The sequence below is a fragment of the Aquarana catesbeiana genome, linkage group LG03 (genome assembly GCF_042186555.1).
Source record: "Aquarana catesbeiana isolate 2022-GZ linkage group LG03, ASM4218655v1, whole genome shotgun sequence".
In the NCBI taxonomy this organism is placed as follows: domain Eukaryota; kingdom Metazoa; phylum Chordata; class Amphibia; order Anura; family Ranidae; genus Aquarana; species Aquarana catesbeiana.
In genome coordinates, this window is record NC_133326.1 from 506,267,614 (window position 1) to 506,291,684 (window position 24,071).

Here is a 24,071-nt window from a genome sequence, read left to right on the forward strand (position 1 = left end):
ATTGCCATAAATCTGAATTTTGTTCCGCTTTACCATACTGTATTAAATATGAAATTTAATGATTGGGTTTAGATCTATTTTATGGAAATTGACAAAGAGGTTGGCACACTGATAACCTGCAGTAAAAGCCTTGATTTATGAAGATATAGCACCTATGCTCTTACTGAAAGCTATTGATGTGCTTGTCTCTTTGTCAATTTCCTGGATCCACCGCACCACCACTTCCATGCACCCTTTTAATTAAGGGCCATCAGGAATTATCCTGCAGGATGGACTTGAAATCTAGATCTATACTTATGTGCACACTTCTGAACTTGCTACCACAGATCCACCTACTACCAGCCACAGATGCATGCATGTGCAGATGAATTTAAATCTGTTAAAATAGGGAGTGTACATTAGTGCCACGAACTTGAACACATAGGTCCCAGTCATTAATAGGTTAAAGGAGACACATCATTAACCACTTAAGGACCGAGCCTCTTTCTGGGATTTGGTGTTTACAAGTTAAAAACAGGTTTTTTTTTGCTAGAAAGTTACCTAGAACCCCCAAACATTATATATTTTTTTCTAACACCCTAGAGAATAAAATGGCGGTTGTTGCAATACTTTCAGTCACACCGTATTTGCTCAGCGGTCTTACAAGAGCATCTCTTTTGGAAAAAATACACTTTTTTGCATTAAAAAAAAAGACAACAATAAAGTTAGCCCAATTTTGTTTTATATTGTGAAAGATGATGGTACGCTGAGTAAACTGATACCCAATATGTCACGCTTCAAAATTGCGCCCGCTCGTGGAATGGCGACAAACTTTTACCCTTAAAAATCTTCATAGGCGACATTTAAAAAATTCTACAGGTTGCATGTTTTAAGTTACAGAGGAGGTCTAGGGCTCTACCAGTCGTGGGGATAGCACACATGTGTGGTTTGAACACCGTTATTATATGCGGGCGCTGCTCACGTATGCGTTCGTTTCTACACGTGAGCTTGCCGAGATGGGGTGTGTTAAAAAAATGTTTTTTTCTTATTTATTTTACTTTTTTTTTTTACACTGTTGTGTGTAAACATCCCTTGTAATGGAAAAAAAGCATGACAGGACCTCTTAAGTATGAGATCTGGGGTCAAAAAGACCTCAGATCTCATATTTACACTAAAATGCAATAAAAAAAAAAATTGTCGTTTGAAAAAAAAAAAAGTCCCTTTAACCACTTCAGCCCCGGAAGATTTTACCCCTTCCTGACCAGAGCATTTTTTGCGATTGGCACTGCGTCGCTTTAGCTGAAAATTGCACGGTCGTGCGATGTTGTACTCAAACAAAATTGATGTCCTTTTTTCCCACAAATAGACCTTTCTTTTGGTGGTATTTAATCACCTCTGCGTTTTTTATTTTTTGCGCTATAAACAAAAAAGGCCGTCAATTTTGAAAAAAAAGCAATATTTTTTACTTTTTGCTATAATAAATATCCCCAAAAAATGTATAAAAAAAATAATTTCTTCCACAGTTTAGGCCGATATGTATTCTTCTACATATTATTGGTAAAAAAAAAAAAAAAACGCATTTTTATTATTATTATTTTTTTTTTACTAGTAATGGCGGCAATCTACGATTTTTATTGGGACTGCGACATTATGGCGGACGCATCGGACACTTTTTACACTATTTTGGGACCATTGTCATTTATACAGCGATTAGAGCTACACATAGCCACTGATTACTGTAAAAATGACACTGGCGGGGAAGGGGTTAAACACTAGGGGGGCAATCAAGGTGTTAAGTGTGTCCTTGGGAGGTGTTCTAACTGTAAGGGGGATGGGCTCACTACAACATGACCGAGATCACTGCTCCCGATGATAGGGAACAGTGGATCTCTGTCATGTTACTAGGCAGAACATGTTTACATAGGCATCTCCCTGTTCTGCCTCTCCTCACCGCAATCGTGGGCCGCCGGCGAACAGGTACACCCATTTGCCTGCCTGTACCATTCTGCCGACGTACATTTGTATGCGGAGGTCGGCAAGTGGTTAAGAGCTATGGGCAGACGTGACGTTTTGACGTCGCTTCCGACCTGCACTGATATGGAGAAAGGTGGGGGCCATCTTCCCCTCAGCGCCTCCGCCGCTGCGGGTGGGGCCCTCTCCCAGCGCCGATAAAAGTGATCTCTCGAATCCGCTGAGGAGACCACTTTTATCAGAAGCCGGACTGCTCACTGAAGAAGAGGATACCAGGGTTATGGTAGCTAGCTGCTGCCCTAACAACGATATTCCTCTTCAAATTGCAGACGTATATCGTCATGAACCGGTCCGGAAGTGGGACATACAGCTGTTCAGGTTATAGGAATATTACAGCTGCAAATAATTGTGTATGCTAGCACCTTTGGACTTGTCCTAAGCTGTAAGTGATTAGCAGACAGCTGGAACACAGTGTTCTAGATTCTATTTTTTTGTAGCCCTTCCTCAATTCGAAACACGCTCATGATTAACTCGATTATTTTCCACGAAACCGTACAGCGCTATACTCCTGGCTCCTTAAGTCGTTCTCTGACAGAAATAGAATTATATAGTTCCTACACAGCGAAATGCGCCAGCGGATGCTGTACACTTGCCAGACCTGCACACAGAATATCTACTGAAACAATGGCTTCCTCCGCCCTGCTACACATATCAATTTTGCTATTGTTATACAAGGACAGAACATTTTTCCCAAGGTTACACTAAGAACTAGCAGTTTATTTAGTGAAACACAGATTTCAGTGCAGATATGACTATCCATATATGAGTGCCCACAGTTATTTCAATAAGCGATGAGCTATGTAAGCTGTGCTTACCTAGGTCATTGCTGCCACTTAGTGGTTACAATTCATAATTACAAGATTGTACTAGACTGGGGAAATATACAGGCTGGTATTGCTGAACTCTCTGAAAATGCTACTTTGCTAGCCTCATGCTGATCCATTTGCTTCACTACTGTATATGTCACTGGTCTGGAACACATGAAAAATTTGATATATTGACTTCAGTTTGACCTTTACTCTCTGCTTACTTGTTTGCATATCAATTATTCAATCAACCAGACAATAAGCATTTTCGGAAAGAGGTCAGCAATTGCAGCCTATATATTTATCTCACTACAGATTTCCTTTCAAGTAAACCTGTCATTACGGAATCCAATGACAGAAATTCTTATCAGCACATTTGTTCTTTATCACTAGCTTATTGTATAGGTTTTCTTTTAGGCAGACATACCATTTAGATAGAGAAGCCTGATAAAGCTGGATATGTGCAGAGTGATGTACAAAGTAATCAAGCAGGGAGGTTGCATAGGGAAGAATGAGTGGAAAGAGGCTGCAGTGCTGTATGAAATAACTGTGAACGTTGACCAGGCTGCAAGGCAGCTTTGAAAGATTGCATTCATTTAAAGTATAACTAAGCCTAGGTTCACACTGAGCTGCGGGAATGAAGCTATAAGCGTTCAGCTGAACTCACACAGTTTCAGAACTTCGCATGTCAGTCCCGATTTCGGCAGGGATTTCACAGACATTTGTGTGTACAGAAACTACTTTTTGAAATCGGTGCAGCGCCACAAATGCAGCGTTGCACCGATTAGGACGATGCCATTGCCGGCAATTGCCGCCGTTTTGATGTGCGATTTGACATGTCAAATCGCATGTCAAATCACACCAGTGTAAACCAGAGCTTAAGGCAATGCTGTATCTTGGCCTAGGTCAACAAGCAACAAGGCCCAGGCTTAGGGCGGCACTTTGCAGGGGGCAGCAAAAAAGCGCACCCACCCCCCCGTCAAAAAAAAAAAAAAAACAGCCTCCTCCCGGCTCCCTCATGAAAAAAGTCCAGCTTACACTACAGTTTTAGTGTAGCACCAGTCTTAGGGGCGGACTGGGCTAGGGGGCTGATTATTTCACTTATTTGTATAATGTCACAGGATCTTCCTAGCCATTATACTTATAAATGAAATAATCCTATTATTACAATCAATGGTAGCAACACACAAGTCCAAATATCTTATTTATAAATTTATAAATGTATCATTTTCCTTCCATTTCACAATTATGTGCCACATTGTGTTGGTCTATCACATAAAATCCCAATAAAATACATTTACATTTTTGGTTATAACATGACAAAATGTGGAAAATTTCAAGGGGTATGAATACTTTTTCAAGGCACTGTGTGTATATATATACAGTATATATATTTTCACTCTTTGTTATATTGCAGCCATTTGCTAAAATAATTTAAGTTCATTTGTTTTTCCTCATTAATGTACACACAGCACCCCATATTGACAGAAAAAACCAGAATTGTTGACATTTTTGCAGATTTATTAAAAAAGAAAAACTGAAATATCACATGGTCCTAAGTTTTTAGACCCTTTGCTCAGTATTTAGTAGAAGCACCCTTTTGATCTAATACAGCCATGAGACTTTTTGGAAAAGATGTAACAAGTTTTTCACAACTGGATTTGGGGATCCTCTGCCATTCCCCCTTGCAGGTCCTCTCCAGTTCTGTCAGGTTGGATGGTAAACATTGGTGGACAGCCATTTTTAGGTCTCTCCAGAGATGCTCAATTGGGTTTAAGTCAGGGCTCTGGCTGGGCCATTCAAGAACAGTCACGGAGTTGTTGTGAAGCCACTCCTTCGTTATTTTAGATGTGTGCTTAGGGTCATTGTTTTGTTGGAAGGTAAAACTAAGGCCCAGTCTGAGGTCCTGAGCACTCTGAACAGGTTTTTGTCCAGGATATCCCTGTACTTGGCCGCATTCATCTTTCCCTCGATTGCAACCAGTCGTCCTGTCCCTGCAGCTGAAAAACACCCCCACAGCATGATGCTGCCACCACCATGCTTCACTGTTGGGACTGTACAGGTGATTTGGTGTTTGGACAGGTGATGAGCAGTGCCTGTTTTTCTCCACACATACCGCTTAAAATTAAGGCCAAAAAGTTCTATCTTGGTCTCATCATACCAAAGAATCTTATTTCTCACCTCTCATCTTGGAGTCCTTCAGGTTTTTTTAACAAACTCCATGTGGGTTTTCATGTGTCTTGCACTGAGGAGAGGCTTTTGTCGGTCCACTCTGCCATAAAGCCTCGACTGGTGGAGGGCTGCAGTGATGGTTTACTTTCTACAACTTTTTCCCATCTCCTGACTGCATCTCTGGAGCTCAGCCACAGTGATCTTTGGGTTCTTCTTTACCTCTCTGACCAAGGCTCTTCTCCCCTTATAGCTCAGTTTGGCCGGACGGCCAGCTCTAGGAAGGGTTCTGGTTGTCCCAAACGTCTTCCATTTAAGGATTATGGAGGCCACTGTGCTCTTAGGAACCTTAAGTGCAGCAAACATTTTTTTGTAACCTTGGCCAGATCTGTGCCTTGCCACAATTCTGTCTCTGAGCTCTTCAGGCAGTTCCTTTGACCTCATGATTCTCATTTGCTCTGACATGCACTGTGAGCTGTAAGGTCTTATATAGACAGATGTGTGGCTTTCCTAATCAAGTCCAATCAGTATAATCAAACACAGCTGGACTCAAATGAAGGTGTAGAACCATCCCAAGGATGATCAGTAGAAATGGACAGCACCTGAGGTAAATATATGAGTGTCACAGCAAAGGGTCTGAATACTTAGGACTATGTGATATTTCAGTTTTTCTTTTTTAATAAATCTGCAAAAATGTCAACAATTCTGTGTTTTTCTGTCAATATGGGGTGCTGTGTGTACATTAATGAGGGAAAAAAATTAACTTAAATGATTTTAGCAAATGGCTGCAATATAACAAAGAGTGAAAAAATTTAAGGGGTCTGAATACTTTCCGTCCCCACTGTATATATAAATGCTATAAAAATATGTATTTGCTGACAGGGCAGGTCTTAAACAGGAAGGGGTGTGGCCTTGGCAGGAAGGGGTGTGTCATATTTAAGTTAGGGGTGCACTAGTTTAGTCAGGTCTAGGGCAGCACAAAACCTAAATACACCACTGGCTTAAGGCAAAACTTTTTTTCAGTTTTGGAGAGTGGAGAGGGAATAGAACACCTGCCAGTTTTCATTGCTGTCTGTGTCTTCATTAGGGAGATTTACCTTCTCTATTTGTCCTGTTTACTGTTATCACTGAAAGTAAATGTAAAAGAAAATCACAAATTTTGGGTTGTCCCAAGAAAAGTAATAGCGGTGAAATCTTCCAATGCGGACACTAGTTCTAGTTACCTGGGGGTCCCCAAGAAATTCCATTAATTTCCAGGGATTTCCTTTCACTTTCTGTTTGGCTATGGAACAGGAAGTGAAGGGAATTCTCTGCAATGGGACACAGATGGCAAAAAAAATTAAAAATCTGACAGGTGTTATAATTCTGCCATGCTCTATCCAAAATATAAAAAAAGGGTTAAAGCGGAGTTCCACACAAAAATGGAACTTCCGCTTTTCGGAACCCCCCCCCCCTCCGGTGTCACATTTGGCACCTTTCAGGGGGGAGGGGGGTGCAGATACCTGTCTAAGACAGGTATTTGCACCCACTTCCGGCATAGACTCCCATGGGAGTCTACGCCTCTTCCCGTCCCCACCGCCCTGTCTCCTGGGAACACACAGCTCCCAGGAGAGAGCGGGGACCATTTGGGACGCGCAGCGCGACTCGCGCATGCGCAGTAGGGACTGGGAAGTGAAGCCACAACGCTTCACTTCCTGATTCCCTCACCTAGGATGGCGGCAGCAGCTGCCGAGAACCGAGCGGGTTCTCGGCGTCCCCTGCCGACACCGCTGGACCCTGGAACAGGTAAGTGGCCATGTATTAAAAGTCAGCAGCTGCAGTATTTGTAGCTGCTGGCTTTTAATTTTTTTTTTTTTTTGGCGGTGTGGATGAACCCCCGCTTTAAGAATAATTTTTCTTTAAAGTACAATTAAAGGTAAAACTTTTTTAAATTTTGGATGGAGCGGGGAGGGATTGGAATCCCTTTCACTTTAGCAAATCTCTCAACAAATCTTCTGTAGTAAGAGCAGAACCCTAAGAAATTACCTAAGCTCAGTCACATAGGTAGGCCTCGGCAAGCAGGTGACGGCCTCTAGCTTCTGAGGGTTGGTAGCCATTCCTTCAGCAGATACAATATGGCCAAAGTAATTGACTGAGGGCTGATAGAACTGGCATTTCTCTAATGATAATTTCAACCCCTTCATGGAGTCTCTTTAGGACCTTCTCCAAGCGTTCTTTGTGTTCCTCCAAAGTCTTGCCAAAGACAATGATGTCGTATAGGCCAGTGTTTCTCAACTCCAGTCCTCAAGGCGCCCCAACAGGTCATGCTTTCAGGCTTTTCATTATTTTGCACAGGTGATTTGATCCGTTTCACTGCCTTAGTAATTACCACAGCTGTTTCATCTGAGGGAAATCCTGAAAACATGACCTCTTGGGGCACCTTGAGGACTGGAGCTGAGAAACACTGGTCTAGGCACACCGACACCTCGATCAGGTTCATGTCACACACAGTCTTCTCCATTAGCCTTTGGAAAGTAGCTGGGGCACCAGACAGGCCTTGAGGCATGAAATCAAACTCAAAGAACCCCAATGGGGTAATAAAAGCGATCTTCAGGGTGCATGGGAATTTGGTAGTACCCGTTCTTCAAGTCTAATATGCTAAACCATTTTGCCCCTGACAGGCTCTGCAAAGCGTCTTCTATTCTTGGAGTGGTATATTGGTCAGGAATGGTCCTTCGGTTTAATGTCAGATAGTCGATACACAACCTCAGCGACCCATTTTTCTTTCGTACTACCACTATCGGGGAAGCGTCTGGACTTTGGGACTCTTGGATGATACCTGTCCTCTTCAATTCTGCCAGTTGCTCCTGCGGGTCTTCCAAGTCTCCTAAAGGAATCCATCTGACTCTTTCTCTAAACGGTTTATCCTCTTGGAGACGGATCTGATGTTTGGCACTTCTTGCACACCCTACATTAAACTCACTCTTGGAAAATGCAGCCTGCCATCTTTTTTTTTTTTTCAGGAGGTTTTTATTGAAGTTTGTCAGGTTAACAGAGAAATACAATTGACATGTAAATATAGAAGTACAGAAAGTAAGGATGTTAGTACAATGCATCATCTTATGCACATGTGATCTGGAATGAATACATAAGTCCACAGCACTAGTGTGGTAGCGTAACAAATTAGACAACAAAAACATTTGTGCTTCAGACCAGGTGCTACTAAGTACCAGGAGGTGTCTGTTTCTGAAAATGTACAGTGTACCTCGAGAGGTACAGACTGCACTTGAATGTGCCTGAGCATCTCTTCCTGGCGTGGTTGGGGTGGATCTGAGGTTCGGGGTATGGATGGTGGTTTAGTGTATACCGCCAAAGGTCAACCCGAGAACCATTCACCCCTACAGGGACCTTGCTGTGAATGGGGGGGACCAATTTAGATTAGGTAAGATATATAGACATGGGTGGTATATCAGGGCCAACTATGTAATCCCGATGGGGTGATGAGTTTACCAGGGGTAGGAGGGGAAGGGTATCCAGTGACCATTCAATGTAGTATTTCTTCTTGGAGCAATCGAGTCTGAGGGGGGGCTAGGAGGCAAGGGGGCTAAGGAGTTGTGTGTGTGTTTCGTGGGTCCCGAGAACCGATCCATGCGTTCATGATGGGGGGGCGGATCAGTGGCTGAGTTGGTCAACACTGTGGACTCTCTGATTGGGTTATCGTTATTTAAAAGAAAAATTTGCGCTAGGTGTGCAAAAAAATGTGACTGGAAACTGTGAATTCAAACCTCTATAACAGTGAAGTGTCCTGCAGCTGAACACTGTAACCCTGATCGGGGGCACAAACAAAATATATATACAAGAAAGTGCAGCGCTGGATGTCTACTCCACAGTAGACAATAAACTATACTAAACGACAAATAAGACCATGAAAAACAAACAAATCGTGCACATGGTATACTACCGATTAACCTAATAAGAATCAATGGATATTGTCCATAGGTGAAAAATGGCAAACACCAATTCTATAATAATGTGCTTATTATACTATAGTGTCCTACAAATGCTTGAGTGAAAATTCTGCTGGGTGAATCCGTGACTTCCACCGCTGGTAAAAACCGTCACCACAGAAAGATTAAAGGCTTACCAGACAGCCATTGAAAAACAGCATAAGATATCCTCCACTATGGATGTTGTCCTCCCCGTGGATGGCTCCTAATTGAGAGCGCTGGAAAGGTGGTTTGCAGACTGCTTCTCAGTAACAGAAGGAGGGGGGAGGGGAAATCCCCTCTCAACGATGATAAATATCCAAAAAAAGGAAGAGAAAACACTCCAATAGTGTAAAAAAGTTTCAGCTTCTTTTTATTTTAAATCGCCATACAGGCATCCATAAAAGTTCCTTGCAAGGAGTTTTAAAAACAGCTCCGATGTAAACAGAAAGTCCGCACATGCGCAGTCCGTGCGTGCGTGTCTACCCTACGGCCGTTTCGTCAGAAATGACATCATCAGGGGCACCTGATGGGTTATCGTTATCTTTGGTTGGGTTATCGTTTGCTTGGCAAATATGTTTTTCCATGTCCGCAATTCTGTCTACCCTTCGGATCCATTCAATTACTGTGAGAGGCGCAGTGTTCCTCCAGAGGGTCGGGACGCACAGATTGGCTGCATTGATGAGATGTAGTGTGAGGGATTTTTTATACGAAGAGGGGGGACTGGGGTGTGATGGAGCAGGTAATGTGCAGGCGAGAAGGCTGGGGGGTAGGTAGTAATTTTGGAGATCAAGCGATGGATTTCCGTCCAAAATGGTTGGATAAGAGGGCACTCCCACCATATGTGAAGTAGGGTGCCTCTTGCTGCATTGCATCTCCAACAGGTTTTAGGGACAGTGGGGTGAAACTTGTGGATCTTGTCAGGTGTCCTATACCACCTGGAGAATAGTTTGTATCTATTCTCCTGCATTGAGACATTAATTGAGCCTTTATGAATGTGACCAAATATGTGTTCCCACTCGGCAGGGAGCAGATCTATGGACAGTTCAGATTCCCATTGTCTCACGATCTTGTCTTGCTTAACATGGTGCTTCGAAAAAAGGAGAGCATAGGTAGTGGAGATCAGGTGATGTTGGGGTTCTGCACTGTGGCATAGTAGTTCAATGGGTGTGTATTCTCTGTGCCAAAGAGAGGTAGGTTTAGCCGTGTCGAAAAAATGTCGAAGTTGCAGGTATTAATAAAAGGGGGTGTTGTGTTCCGGAAGTTTAGCGGAAACAGCTGGAGTGCACCAGTGCACCATTGTGGAAAAAGAGTTGTGTCCTGGCGTGCGAGTTACGTGAGTCGCAGGCTGGGTCTCGTAGTGTTAGGCCTGGCGGGAACTCAGGGTTGAGGTCCAACGGGGTCATGGGGCCTAGGGAATAGGGATGAGCCGAACACCCCCCGGTTCGGTTCGCACCAGAACCTGCGAACGGACCGAAAATTCGCACGAACGTTAGAACCCCATTGACGTCTATGGGACTCGAACGTTCGAAATCAAAAGTGCTCATTTTAAAGGCTAATTTGCATGGTATTGTCCTAAAAAGGGTTTGGGGACCCAGGTCCTGCCCCAGGGGACATGTATCAATGCAAAAAAAAGTTTTAAAAACTGACGTTTTTTCGGGAGCAGTAATTTTAATGATGCTTAAAGTAAAAAAAAAGTGAAATATTCCTTTAAATATCGTACCTGGGGGGTGTCTATAGTATGCCTGTAAAGTGGCGCGTGTTTCCCGTGCTTAGAACAGTCCCTGCACAAAATGTCATTTTTAAAGAAAAAAAAATCATTTAAACTGCTTGCGGCTGTAATGTAATGTCGGGTCCTGGCAATATGGATGAAAATCAGTGAGACAAACAGCATGGGTACCCCCAAGTCCATTACCAGGCCCTTGGGTCTTGTATGAATATTAAGGGGAACCCCGCACCCAAATTAAAAAAGTAAAGACGTGGGGCCCCCAGGCCCTATATACTCTGAACAGCAGTATGCAGGCGGTGCAAACAAGACAGGGACTGTAGGTTTGTTGTTAAGTAGAATCTGTTTGTAATTTTGAACTGGTACATTTTTAACATGTTTAGCTCCATCCAAAAAATCTATTTTAAGCATTTTGGAAAACCTAGGGAAGGGTTATCTGTGACATTTGTTTTGCTGTCTGTGCTCCTCTTCAGAAGATTTCACCTCACTTTTTGTCCCAATGACAAAAGTTTTTTGAAAATTTGTGTTTTTTTGTGAAACAAGGATTGGTGATAAAGCATCAGTGGAAAGAAGAAAAGTTTTTCCCATATTAACTCTTATGCCCCGTACACACGGTCGGATTTTCCGATGGACAATGTCCAATCGGAGCGTGTTGTCGGAAATTCTGACCGTGTGTGGGCGCCATCGGACATTTTCCATCGGATTTTCCGACACACAAAGTTGGACAGCAGGAGATAAAATTTTCCGACAACAAAATCCGATCGCGTCAATTCTGACCGTGTGTGGCCTGTTCCGACGCACAAAGTGCCACGCATGCTCAGAAGAAATTCCGAGACGGGACAGCTCGTTCTGGTAAACTTAGCGTTCGCAATGGATACAGCACTTTCGTCACGCTGCAATGTTCAAAATGGTTTAATACAGCGCACTCTCTTCTTCTTTATAATGTGACAAGAATTAAGTAGTTTTGCTGCTCATATTCACACACACTTCTCACAAACTTATTTTGTTACTATTTATCGGGATTCCCTCAATATATTTTGATTTCTCACATCTGACAACATATTTTTGTATATTTTTTTTTTTTTTTTTTGGCTTTAATGTAGAATCTTTTTTTGTGTTTCTCTTTATTTTTTTATTTTTTTTGGTGATTTTGATTTGTACTCACGAAAATGTTTGTGTGTTTTTTGTGACAAGTTCCCACAACACCATTGATATGTTGTTCTATTTAATCTGTAGGAGATTGTTTGGTGTTGTTGTCCCTTGTTAATTTCACATTGTACTTTAGAAACGTACCTGAATCCTCACCAACAAACTGTCCTTTTTGGATGAAAACACACACAGGAGAGTAGAATTTACCTAAAAAATTTTATTAAGGGGTCACAACTATAAAAAAACAAAGAGGGAGGCAACGCTGGAGAAACTGCAGAAATTGGTGAAGCCTTGGACCCCCAGGGCAGACATCAATTATTTAAAAGCAAAATTGGTGGCCTGAGGAGTCCATATCTAAGGGAGTGCAGTCTGGTCCAGAAGTCACAGAGATCCGGAAAGCAGCAGATGACATCTGTGTCCCCAGGCTGTGGTCATACGAGAGACTGCATCTTCTGTCAGACCAGACTGAACCCAGGGAAATCACTCTTTGGTCTTCCTTCCACGCTTCCTTACAGGCTTTGGCTGTGGTGGTGGAGTTGTGGCAGCAGGAGGAGGAGGAGGAGGAGGATCGTCCATCTCAATGACATCCGTCTTGGGTGTTAGTTCCTCACTCACCCCCTTACGTAGGACTTTATAAATCAGGTCCTCAGAGAGCCTGCGTGGGCCCTCCTGCATGCCCTGCAATTTGGTGGCAGCCATGCAGGCAAAGGCCTCTTCAGGACTGGGGAAGGCTCTGAGGGATGCAGAAGCCTCCTGGATCAGCCTGTATGCTGAATCCTGCACAGGACTGGGAGTGGCCTTCCTGGCCCTTTTGTATGGCAGGCGGAGGGGAGGAACCTGAGACTCAGTCAGGCTGCGACTGGTCCCAGGCTTCTCTTGGCTGACACTTAGCCCCGCCTCCTCCTGGCTGACACTAATCCCCGCCTCCTCCTGACTGCCACTAATCCCCGCCTCCTCCTGACTGCCACATTCCACAACCTCCTCCTGGCTGAGGTCTTCCTGTGTATGAAAAAGGGACATAGTTTTAGTATTTTTTACATCAATCACACACAATTTTCACCTCCTGACTGTTGCAAATTGAATGTTAACAAATATAACAGACTATCCTTCTGAGCCCAGCATTTTGCATTCTTGTCCCAATTTTGGGTGCCCACTACTGTCTATTGATATGTAAAACACTTTTTTTAATCAGCAATTAATGATCAATAATAACATCTAGTAAACATCATTTATTTATTGCCCAGAAATCAGTAGAAGAATGCTATACCTGACTCCAGCTGGGCTCCTCCACTTCTTCCTGGCTGGAAGGCCCAGGTTGGACATCGGAAGCCTCAGCTGGTATGGAAGGAAGTGTGGAAGGAAGAGTAGAGAGGGATTCCCTGACTTCAGTGTGGTCTGACAGAAATCGCAGTCTCTCGTAGTACCACAGCCTGGGGACATAAACGTCATCTGCTGCAGCTCCGGACCTCTGGGAATCTGTGACCTTCTTGCGCTCCCTAAGATAAGTGCTCCTCAGGCCACCAATTTTGGCTTTTAAATAGGGGATGGTTGCTGTGGGGACCACCGGCTTCACCAACTCCAGCAGTTTCTCCAGCGCTGCCTGCCTCTTCTGTTTGTGATTATAGTGGGGGTGTCTCACCTGCCACAGACAGGGCAGCTCCCTGTATTTGTCAATAAACAGGGGCAGGAAATTGTGGTCGTTGAACCCATCCATTTTCTCTGCAAGACACAACACAAGACAAACCCTAATTTCAGGCCAAACTCCCCTAATCTTGTTACAATATAGGCTTCCATTTCGAAGCAGTATAGGCCCAAGTTTAGATCCTACCTTCGTTAGCACGATCGGCATCTCCGATGCTCCTTCCTCCGCTCACAGATCGTACGTAAGACACGCGCGTGTTACGATTTATACACACTGCGCATGCGTATAACTCCGCCCGCCCCTGACGTTCTTTCTAGTCTATTCCCCGCCCCTTTTCATTCGGCGCAGTGGGGGAAGAGCACATGGCGGATAGACAGCAGGATCGTGCTAATTGTAGCAACGAGGAGGAGGAGGAAAGGCCGGAGCCTGAAACGTCCCAATCCAGAAGGAGATTAAAGGACTCAAATATGTCCTTTGGGGAGATGTTGGAGATGGTGGACATCCTGAAGAGGGCCGACTATGATGGAAAGTATGGGCCTTACCCCAACCCCAATGTCCGAAAGGCCAAGATCATGGCGAAAGTGGTCAGAAGTCTGCACCGGAAATTAGGGGTACGACGATTGAAAGATCATCTCAGGAAGCGGTGGTCGGACCTGAAATTACAAGAACATGAGCAGTACAGAAAGATCCGGAGAGTGCTGCAAAAAAGTAAGTAGTTGTGCTGTTGTGTTCCTATTCTTTATTTTTATTACGTTCGTGCTGCTCCATGTTCTTTTAGGAACTGTTGTACAGTTTAAAATGGCAACTTTCATGTTCATGGGCACATTATTCGTTAGGATCACACATTTTTATTTCGGACTATAAAATACCATTGTTTAGGCCATATGCATTTGGCCACCATTTTGACGCCCTATACTTGTCTTAAAAGAATTGGGTTGTGTAGATGGCTTTGTTACTAGAATGAAATGTAAACTAGATTCTGTGTAAGGAGAGGACACTGAGCAGCTGTTTTCACATCTGGACACTGGAGCACTAGTGTGGGACAAAAGAACACCATTTTTATTAGGGGGGGCACACAGGTGCTCCAGTGTATACTATAGGGGGGGCGACATCTGTGAAGCTTGTACAAAACAGGTAAAGTATCGCAGATTGACAAAGGCCAATAAAAAATATACATCTTGGAACTCTGCTAAAATAGATCATTGTACCCCACTTCCAAGCAATGTTTCATCTTTATAGTTCTGACATTAAATATCTGTGTGCTAATTATACCATTTTTGTTTTACATAGGGGAGAAAAGACTCGGAGGACACCCCTCATCCGAGGAGACCACAGACCCCCCACTTCTGGAAGAAGGTGAACTAACACCAACACAAGCTGAGCAGGAGGATGAAGACGTGGTGGAACTAGTCACCACAACAGGTGAGTGTCTGCAACCACAGGCTCAGATAAGAGATGGATGGCGGCATTTTTTTGAAACCTAATTTATTTTGGGTTTCCTCTCTTTTTAGGTGATCGTGAGGTTGTGGATGAAGATCCTTTCACATCCGAAAGTGCCCAGATCCTGATCGGGGAGATCATGGGGTGTAATTTACAATTGGAAAACATCAAGCAAAACATCAATGATGTTATTCCAAAATATAAAAACATCATTGATGTTTTGGGGTGAGTTTAAAACCCCTCCAAATCACTTTCTTCTTTTGTGTGCTACAATGTGCGAAATGTTTTTGTGATTTTTCCCAAAGCCAAATTTGGAGGATGCACACAGTGTGCCAACATGTGCTATCTGCCATCACGGGAGATCAATGGACGCGTTTTGGGGGTGCAACCCCTTCCTCAATAATAAAGTAGCGGTGAGGAAGGGCTTTCTATCCCAAAACACGTCCCTTGATCCCCCATGATGGCAGATAGCACATGTTGACATTGTGAAATTTGTGTGCATCTTCCAAATTTGGCTTTTCCAGGGTGATTTCACCCCATCTGAACGCTATATCAAACACAGTTCCTAAATACTCATGTCTGATATTGCCTTCCAGTTCTACCAAATGTGAACTTTGTAAGATCAAGATTTGTGTCTTTCTTGTTGGTTTTACACAGGCCTGTTTTCTATAAAATGCACATTTTGATTTTGGATAATGACACCACAAAAATTGTTATACAACAAACATGTTGGTTTGTCAGAAAAACCTTTGGTAAATGCACATGTGATTGTGCAGGTATTAAAAAGATTGTTCATCAAGAATGTGTGGATTATTGTCTCAACACTACAACACTTTTGGGGTGATGTAATTGTTGTTTTATGAGAAAATGGGTGTTATTTCCTAAGGGCAAATCCACTTTGCACTACAAGTGCAGTTTCAGTGCAGTTGCAAGTGCACTTGTAGTGAAAAGTGTCTTTGCATTTAGTAAATAACAGCCAACAGTGCTTTGTAAGGTTACACAATCACGACATTTTCTGGACTCCGCACATTTCTGTCAGGGTCAGCTAAAACAAACACAAGCAGTAAATGTCCACAAAGAAGAGCCTGGGGGGAGATGCCTGTTGAGAACTTGAGGTCCTGCAGGCTTCTCCCTGTGGCCAAATACCGCAGGGTAGCGACGAGCCTCTGCTGCGGAGTGATGGCTTGCCTCATGCAGGTATCCTGCCTGCTAATATAAGGGGTCAGCGAAGCCAACAAACGGTGAAACACGGGGTCCGTCATCCTGAGAAAGTTCCTGAAATCATCAGGATTATTCTCACGGATCTCACGGAGCAAAGGCATATGAGAGAACTGGTCACGCTGGAGCAACCAATTCTTGGTCCATGAACTCCTCCCCACACTGTTCATGGACTGGACTTGTGTCAAGGTCAGGACCCCAACACCAAGCCCCCGCACAGCACGTACTCTACGAGGAGTACGCATACAAAACATGGCTAGAAAACGGTCGGCTGCTCAGAACGAAGTAACAGAACGCACTTAAGAACAGCAAGGCCTGTGAAGAGCGACCTGAAAACCAGTAACGAACGAACAAGAATACAATGACTACCTAAAGTCACGCGGAACTTGCTGCACGCACTGAAGAGCAGATACAAACCCACAAGCACAAACTGAACGGCAAAAAACGATCTGAAAGCCACGAGTCTGAAAAAGCGCGAATCGTCTCTCACCAAACTTTTACTAACACGAGATTAGCAAAAGGAGCCCAAAGGTTGCCGCGCTTGGTTCTGAACCGGCCTTTTCTAGTCTCGTCGTACGTGGTGTACGTGACCGCGTGGTTGCCGATCGGAAATTCCGACAACTTTGTGCGACCGTGTGTAGGCAAAACAAGTTTGAGCCAACATCCGTCGGAAAAAATCCTAGGATTTTGTTGTCGGAATGTCCGAACAAAGTCCGACCGTGTGTATGCCCTATTACAGGAGAGAATTTCCCTTCCTAGGGGTAGATTTAATCTCACTTCCTGTTGTCTCCTTCCGTTTGCAAGTAGGAGTCGTTTGTAAGTTGGATGTTTGAAAGTAGGGGCCTGCCCTATATACGCAGCACAAATTTGGGCCTTAGGTGTTGTTGTGGCCACAACACTGTAAGACCTCACAGGGCTCTACTGTGAAATATTAGGTCAAGAATTGTAATTACATGCCCTGTTGAACAGGGGCAGAAAAATTGGGCCTTTGGTGGTGGTGGTGGTGCTGGTGCCACAACACTGTAAATCCTCACAGTTACTCTTGGTGGGTGCAGAAACGGTCCCTTCTGTGAAATATTAGATCAAGAATTCTAATTACATGTCCCTGTTGAACAGGGGCTGAAAAATTGGGCCTTAGGCACTGGTGCTGGTGCCACAACACTGGAACACCTCACAGATATTCTAGTTGGAGCGCAGGAACTAGCCTTGCTGCAAAGAATTGCATCAAAAATTGTAATTACATGCCCCTGTTAAACAGGGGCTGAAAAATTGGGCCTTAGGCACTGGTGCTGGTGCCACAACACTGCAACCCCTCACAGATACTCTAGTTGAAGTGCAGGAATTAGCCCTGCTGCAAAGAATTGCATCAAAAATTGTAATTACACGCCCCTGTTAGACAGGGGCTGAAAAATTGGGCCTTAGGCACTGGTGCTGGTGCCACAACACTGCAACCCCTCACAGATACTCTAGTTGGAGCACAGGAACTAGCCCTGCTGCAAAGAATTGCATGAAAAATTGTAATTACATGCCCCTGTTAAACAGGGGCTGAAAAATTGGGCCTTAGGCACTGGTGGCGGGACTGGCAGCACCCAGAACCAAAAATGTTCTTACAAGCTATCATCATGATCATTGAGGTGGAAGAGGATAATTACTCAGTATAACAGGATAGTCACTCAGCATCAACATAGGCAGTCTTTGAAGGTATCTGACATTTCAAAAAAATTTATTCGGTTACATCAGCATCAGGTGCTTGGTAGCCGGTGGTGATCCAAGACTGATTCATTTTTATGAAGGTCAGTCGATCGACCGAGTCGGTGGACAGACGTACCCTGTGATCGGTTACAAAGCCTCCAGCAGCACTGAATGTGCGTTCCGAAAGAACGCTGGATGCAGGACAGGCCAGTAGCTCAATTGCATACTGTGCAAGTTCTGGCCAGTGATCCATCCTCAAGACCCAGTAACCCAGAGGATTTTCGGTGGGAAAGGTGTCCAAGTCAGATCTTGCCCCAGGTATTCCTGCACCATGTAAAACAGACACTGGCGATGGTTGCTGGAACCGATCATATCTTGGGGCTGCGGACTAAAAAATTGTCTGAACGCATCGGTCAGACGGCCACCTTCTCCACCGCTCCTTCTTTGACTGACTGAAGCCTCAGCAACACGTTGTCCAGAAACAGGAGATTGTAACCTCCCAGTCTCTGGGACGCGTTGCACAGACCTTTCTGCAAGGCCTCCCGAAGATGTTTCATCCTCTGCTCCCTCTGCGATGGCAAGATAAGGTCCACAACCTTACCCTTGTAACGTGGATCAAGGAGGGTTGCCAGCCAGTAACGATCCCCCTCCTTGATACCACGAATACGAGGATCCTTCAGCAGGCTTTGCAGGATCAGGGAGGCCAGGCAGCGTAGGTTTGCTGAGGCATTCGGTCCGGAGTCCTCTGGGTCACTAAGGACGACATGATCTGCAGCCACCTCCTCCCAGCCACATACAAGTCCATGTGTTTCTTGGGACTGTAAATGATCCCTTAAAGACTGCTGCTGATGCTGAGTGCCAGGCTCCACCTCCATACTGACACAATCCTTCTCCTCCTCCTCCTCTTCCTGTGTGATCGGCGGGCACGCAGGAACACTGTCTGGATAAAGGGGGCCTTGAGAGCTAAGGAAGTCCTCCTCTTCCTGCCTCTGTTCTGCCTCAAGCGCCCTGTCCATTATTCCACGCAGCGTGTGCTCCAACAGCTGGACTAGGGGGACAGTGTCACTGATGCATGCACTGTCACTGCTCACCATCCTCGTGGCCTCCTCAAATGGTGACAGGACAGTGCATGCATCCCTGATCATGGCCCACTGGCGTGGGGAAAAAAAACAAGCTCCCCTGACCCTGTCCTGGTGCCATAGTCGCACAGGTACTCATTGATGGCCCTCTGCTGCGTGTGCAGCCGCTGCAGCATGGCCAACGTTGAGTTCCACCTGGTGGGCATGTCACAGATTAGGCGGTTCTTGGGCATGTTAAATTCCTTTTGGAAGTCTGCCAGCTGAGCACTGGCATTATATGACTGGCGGAAATGCACACAGACTTTCCTGGCCTGCCTCAGGACATCCTGTAAGCCCAGGTACCTGCCCATGAACCGCTGCAGCACCAAGTTAAGGACATGTATCAAACAGGGCACATGGGTCATTTGTCCCTGTCGGAGATCGGAGAGGAGGTTGGTACCATTGTCGCAAACCACCATTCCTGCCTTAAGTTGGTGTGGCATCAACCACCTCTGAACCTGCCCCTGCAGAGCTGACAGAACCTCTGCCCCAGTGTGGCTCCTGTCCCCTAAGCACACCAGCTCAAGCACCGCATGGCATCTTTTGGCCTGCATACTTGAGTAGCCCCTTGAATGCCTACGGAGCACCGCTGGTTCTGAGGTCAAAGCACAGGAAGAAGCCATGGAGGAAGAAGTAGAGGAGGGGGTGGAGGAGAGAGGTGTGTCAGAATCATTAGTAGTGGCATTTTGGAGGCGTGGTGGCGGAACAACCTCCAACACTACTGCACCTTGTCCTGCATCCTTCCCAGCTGCCAGCAGAGTCACCCAATGCGCTGTGAAACTTAAGTAACATCCCTGTCCATGCCTGCTGGACCATGAGTCAGCGGTAATATGCACAGAGCCTGCTTGCCCTCTTTTATTGGCTTGTGAGTGTCTGCCTCTCCTTGTTGGCCTTCCAGACATACTAATGGCCTGCAGTGAGATGTAGCTGCACTAAGCTGGGAGATATATATATATATATATATATATATATATACTGATACTGCAGCTAGCAAAAATAACTGCCTGCCTGTAGTATGAGAACACCACCAATCTTCTACAGGTAGCTTTAGATGAACATTGTGCAGAGGTCGCACTACACTAACTTGTAGCTTTAGCTGAACACTGTGAGGAGGACACACTACACTAACTTGTACCTTTAGCTGAACACTGTGAGGAGGACGCACTACACTAACTTGTACCTTTAGCTGAACACTGTGAGGAGGACGCACTACACTAACTTGTAGCTTAAGCTGAACTCTGTGAGGAGGACGCACTACACCAACTTGTAGCTTTAGCTGAACACTGTGCAGAGGTCGCACTACACTAACTTGTAGCTTTAGCTGAACACTGTGAGGAGGACGCACTACATTAACTTGTACCTTTAGCTGAACACTGTGAGGAGGACGCACTACACTAACTTGTAGCTTTAGCTGAACACTGTGAGGAGGACGCACTACACTAACTTGTACCTTTAGCTGAACACTGTTCAGAGGACGCACTACACTAACTTGTAGCTTTAGCTGAACACTGTTCAGAGGACGCACTACACTAACTTGTAGCTTTAGCTGAACACTGTGTAGAGGTTGCACTACACTAAGTTGGAGCTTTAGCTGAACACTGTGCAGAGGTCACACTAAACTAACTTGTGGCTTTAGCTGAACACTTTGAGGAGGACGCACTACACTAACTGTAAATAGTCTAGCTACCTGACTGTGGTACTAATAAGATCAGAAGAACACCAGCAATTTTCTTCAGGTAGCTGTAAATACTGTAACAACACAAGCCTGCCTGTCAGTAGGAAGATAATAACAGGAACGGATCTAGCTAAACTGAATGCAGTGTATATATATATATATATATATATATATATATATATATATATATATATATATACACAACACCTGGGATGCATATATATATACAATACACTGTAAGTGCAGCTAACTGACTGACTGTCCTGCCTAGCCTATCTAACTTAAATCAAATGACACTGTCTCTCTGTCTTTGCCTCTCAACACCGGAACACACACTACACAGGGCCGCCGTGCAGGCGGCCTTATATAGTGTGGGGCGTGTACTAAACCCCCTGAGCCCTGATTGGCTAAAGCCACCCTGGCTTTGGCCAAATACAGCTCTCTCTACAGATGGCGCTGTGATTGGCCAAGCATGCGGGTCATAGTGCATGCTTGGCCAATCATCAGCCAGCAATGCACTGCAATGCCGCAGTGAATTATGGGCCGTGACACACCACACGAATTTGGCGCGAACGGCCCATATCATTCGCAATTCGACGAACGGGCGAACAGACGATGTTCGAGTCGAACATGGGTTCGACTCGAACGTGAAGCTCATCCCTGCTGGGGAAGGTGTCACTGCTAAAGTTTTGCATGCTAGATTGAAGAGTGTCAGTGTGGATCCAATAAGTGGGTGTGTGGTATAATCCTTGGGTGTGGCTTTGTGAGTAATTCAGGGTGGTTTGGACAGAGGCATTTTTGCGAAAGAGTCTTCTAGCGTGATCCAGTCTTTGGTGAGGCGATGCACATGCCAATCTACCACTCTAGTTAGGTGACATACCCAATGGTACTTTTGAAGATCCGGGAGGCCGAGGCCCCCTAACAGTTTAGGGAGTACTAGCCTGTCCCAACTTAGTCGGGTGTCTTGGAAGCCCAGATAAAGATCCTGCATATACGTTTGTAGGATGAGAAGAATGAGTTGGGAAGTCTGATGGGGATTGCTTGGTGGAGGTAGGGAGTCTAGGCAAGATATTCATTTTCAAAATGGCCATCCTGCCTAGCCAGGAAAAGGAGCCTAGATGCCATTTCTGGAGGTCGCCTTGGATGGTCAGGAGTGTAGGCAGGAAGTTTCTAACATAGAGGAATTTTGATGCCGAGGTATGTGATTTCATGAGGTTCCCAACCGAAAGGGAAGTTGCGTGTACATTGTGTGACCGTTGAGGTTGGGAGGGTGATGTTGAGCACTTTTGATTTTGCAAAATTAATTTGAAGACTGGATAAGGTTTGAACAATGAGAAGTCTGCTAAGAGATTGGGTATAGTGGTGATGGGGTCTGTGAGGAAGAGGAGAATGTCGTCTGCATATGCGGCTATTTTATACTGTTTATGGTTAATATCTAAGCCTTTGATGGTAGGGTTGTCTCTCAACCTGCGAAGCATGGGTTCTTTCTTCCTATGTAGCCTTGTCTAAGCCTTGTTCCAATCCAGTTTTACAGCATGGACACTAGGTAGATATTTACATCATCATTATTCTTTACTTTTATAATATTATGATGATGATTTTGCAGCTTATCCTGCTGCACTTTCATTTTTGGCAGGGCTATTATGCCTCATATGCCGTTTATGGTCAATAAGGTACATTACCATTTTTTGACTTTTTCAATATTTGATGATGTCTAGTAATAGACTTAGTTATATATCTCTGTTTTTGACATGCTGTTCCTCTGCATATGGTTAACAAGGCATACCAAGTGTTACATTTCCTTTTCTTCTTTCTCCCTTTCTGTTTTCCTTTTCTCCCCTTTCCCTTCTTCCCCTTCTTTTTCTTTCCGTTTTTCCATCCACCCTTTATCTGCTTTCTCTCATCCCTTTCTGTGTCTGCTTTGTTTCACATTTCAGTGACTTCATTATACAATAGTGATTCCTTCATTTAATTTAGATATCATCAATTGTTATGGATACACATATTTCTCTATTACAGTCACCTATGACACTTATCGCCCATGGGGAGATCCAAAACATGCTTTCTGGTCCATTTTTGTCCTTCGCCACGGTCACCCCCCACTGTACCCTTGACAGTTGGCCGCAGGTTATGCCTCTTCAGCTCCCAGTGGGAGCATGCTCGCTTCTCGCCAGGTTGGGATCAGCCCTTTGGAATCAAGGACCATAATGTAAGTATGGAGTGCCTCATTTGAGGTCTAATGCTTCCTTCTCAACCCCAATCATCAATGTATGCCATATCTTACAGATATTCATTAGCTTATAGATACCTTATACGTACATCAACTCCTGTTGAAGCGAGTAGAGCTCGCGAAACGCGTCGAGTACCCAAGATGTACACGTATAATATATGTTATCAATGTCGAAAACCCAAGATGTACATGTATATTATATACATCCCATATTGTATGGAACTTATTTATGGCTATTAACGATATACTCTATGACTTTTTATGCTTATTGATGATTATAGTTATCAACAATTGAATAATAAAAACATTTTATTTATTTAATCCAATCACTTGCTATGACCTCTATGATTGACTCATTTAAAGTCCCAGGGCTATTTTTCCCTTTTTCACTGCGAAGCATGAGTTCCATGGTCAGGATGAAAATCAATGGGGATGGGGGGGCAGCCCTGACGGGTTCCACAGGATACAGAGAAGGCGCCCGACAGCCGGCCGTTGATCCTAAGTTTAGCTGTTGGAGAGGAGTAAAGAGCTAGGATCATTTGGAGAAGACCAGATGGGAAGCCATTACTCTCAATGTTGCTTCCATGTAATCCCAGGCCACCCTGTCGAATGCCTTTTCTGCATCCAAGGAGAGAAAAAAACCTTGAGTGGACGTATTAGAGAGCCAATAGTGGATGTTTAGGGCTTTGGTGGTGTTTTCCCTGGCCTCTCTGCCAGGGACAAAGCCAACCTGATCTAGGGAGATCAGTTTGGGAAGTCAGGGGAGAATACGGTTTGCTAATGCTTTGGCGTAAAGTTTTAAGTCCACATTGAGAAATGATATCGGGTGGTAATTGGACACCAATTTGTGGTCTTTGCCCTGTTTGGGGATGAGTGTGACGTGTGCTTCAAGGATGTCCCTATTTGCTGTCGAGTCTGGCGAAAGATTTTTGAAGGCTCTGGTGAGATGGGGGATGAGGACGTCCTGGAAGGACTTATAGTAGCTGGCCGTCAGGCCATCTGGGCCAGGGCTTTTGCCTGTCTTCATCTGTTTCAAGGCTGTTAGGGTCTTTTCTACTGAGAGAGGGAGATCTATCTGACGATTCATCTGCGGAGATAGGGGATAGGCGGTTTTGTGCCAAAAAGTCTGTGATGGCTGTCGTGTGATCTGGGGTAGCTTTGGTCGGGTGTGTGGGGGGGATATTGTATAATTTGGTAAAGTATTGGATGAATTGTTCAGAAATGTCTTCGG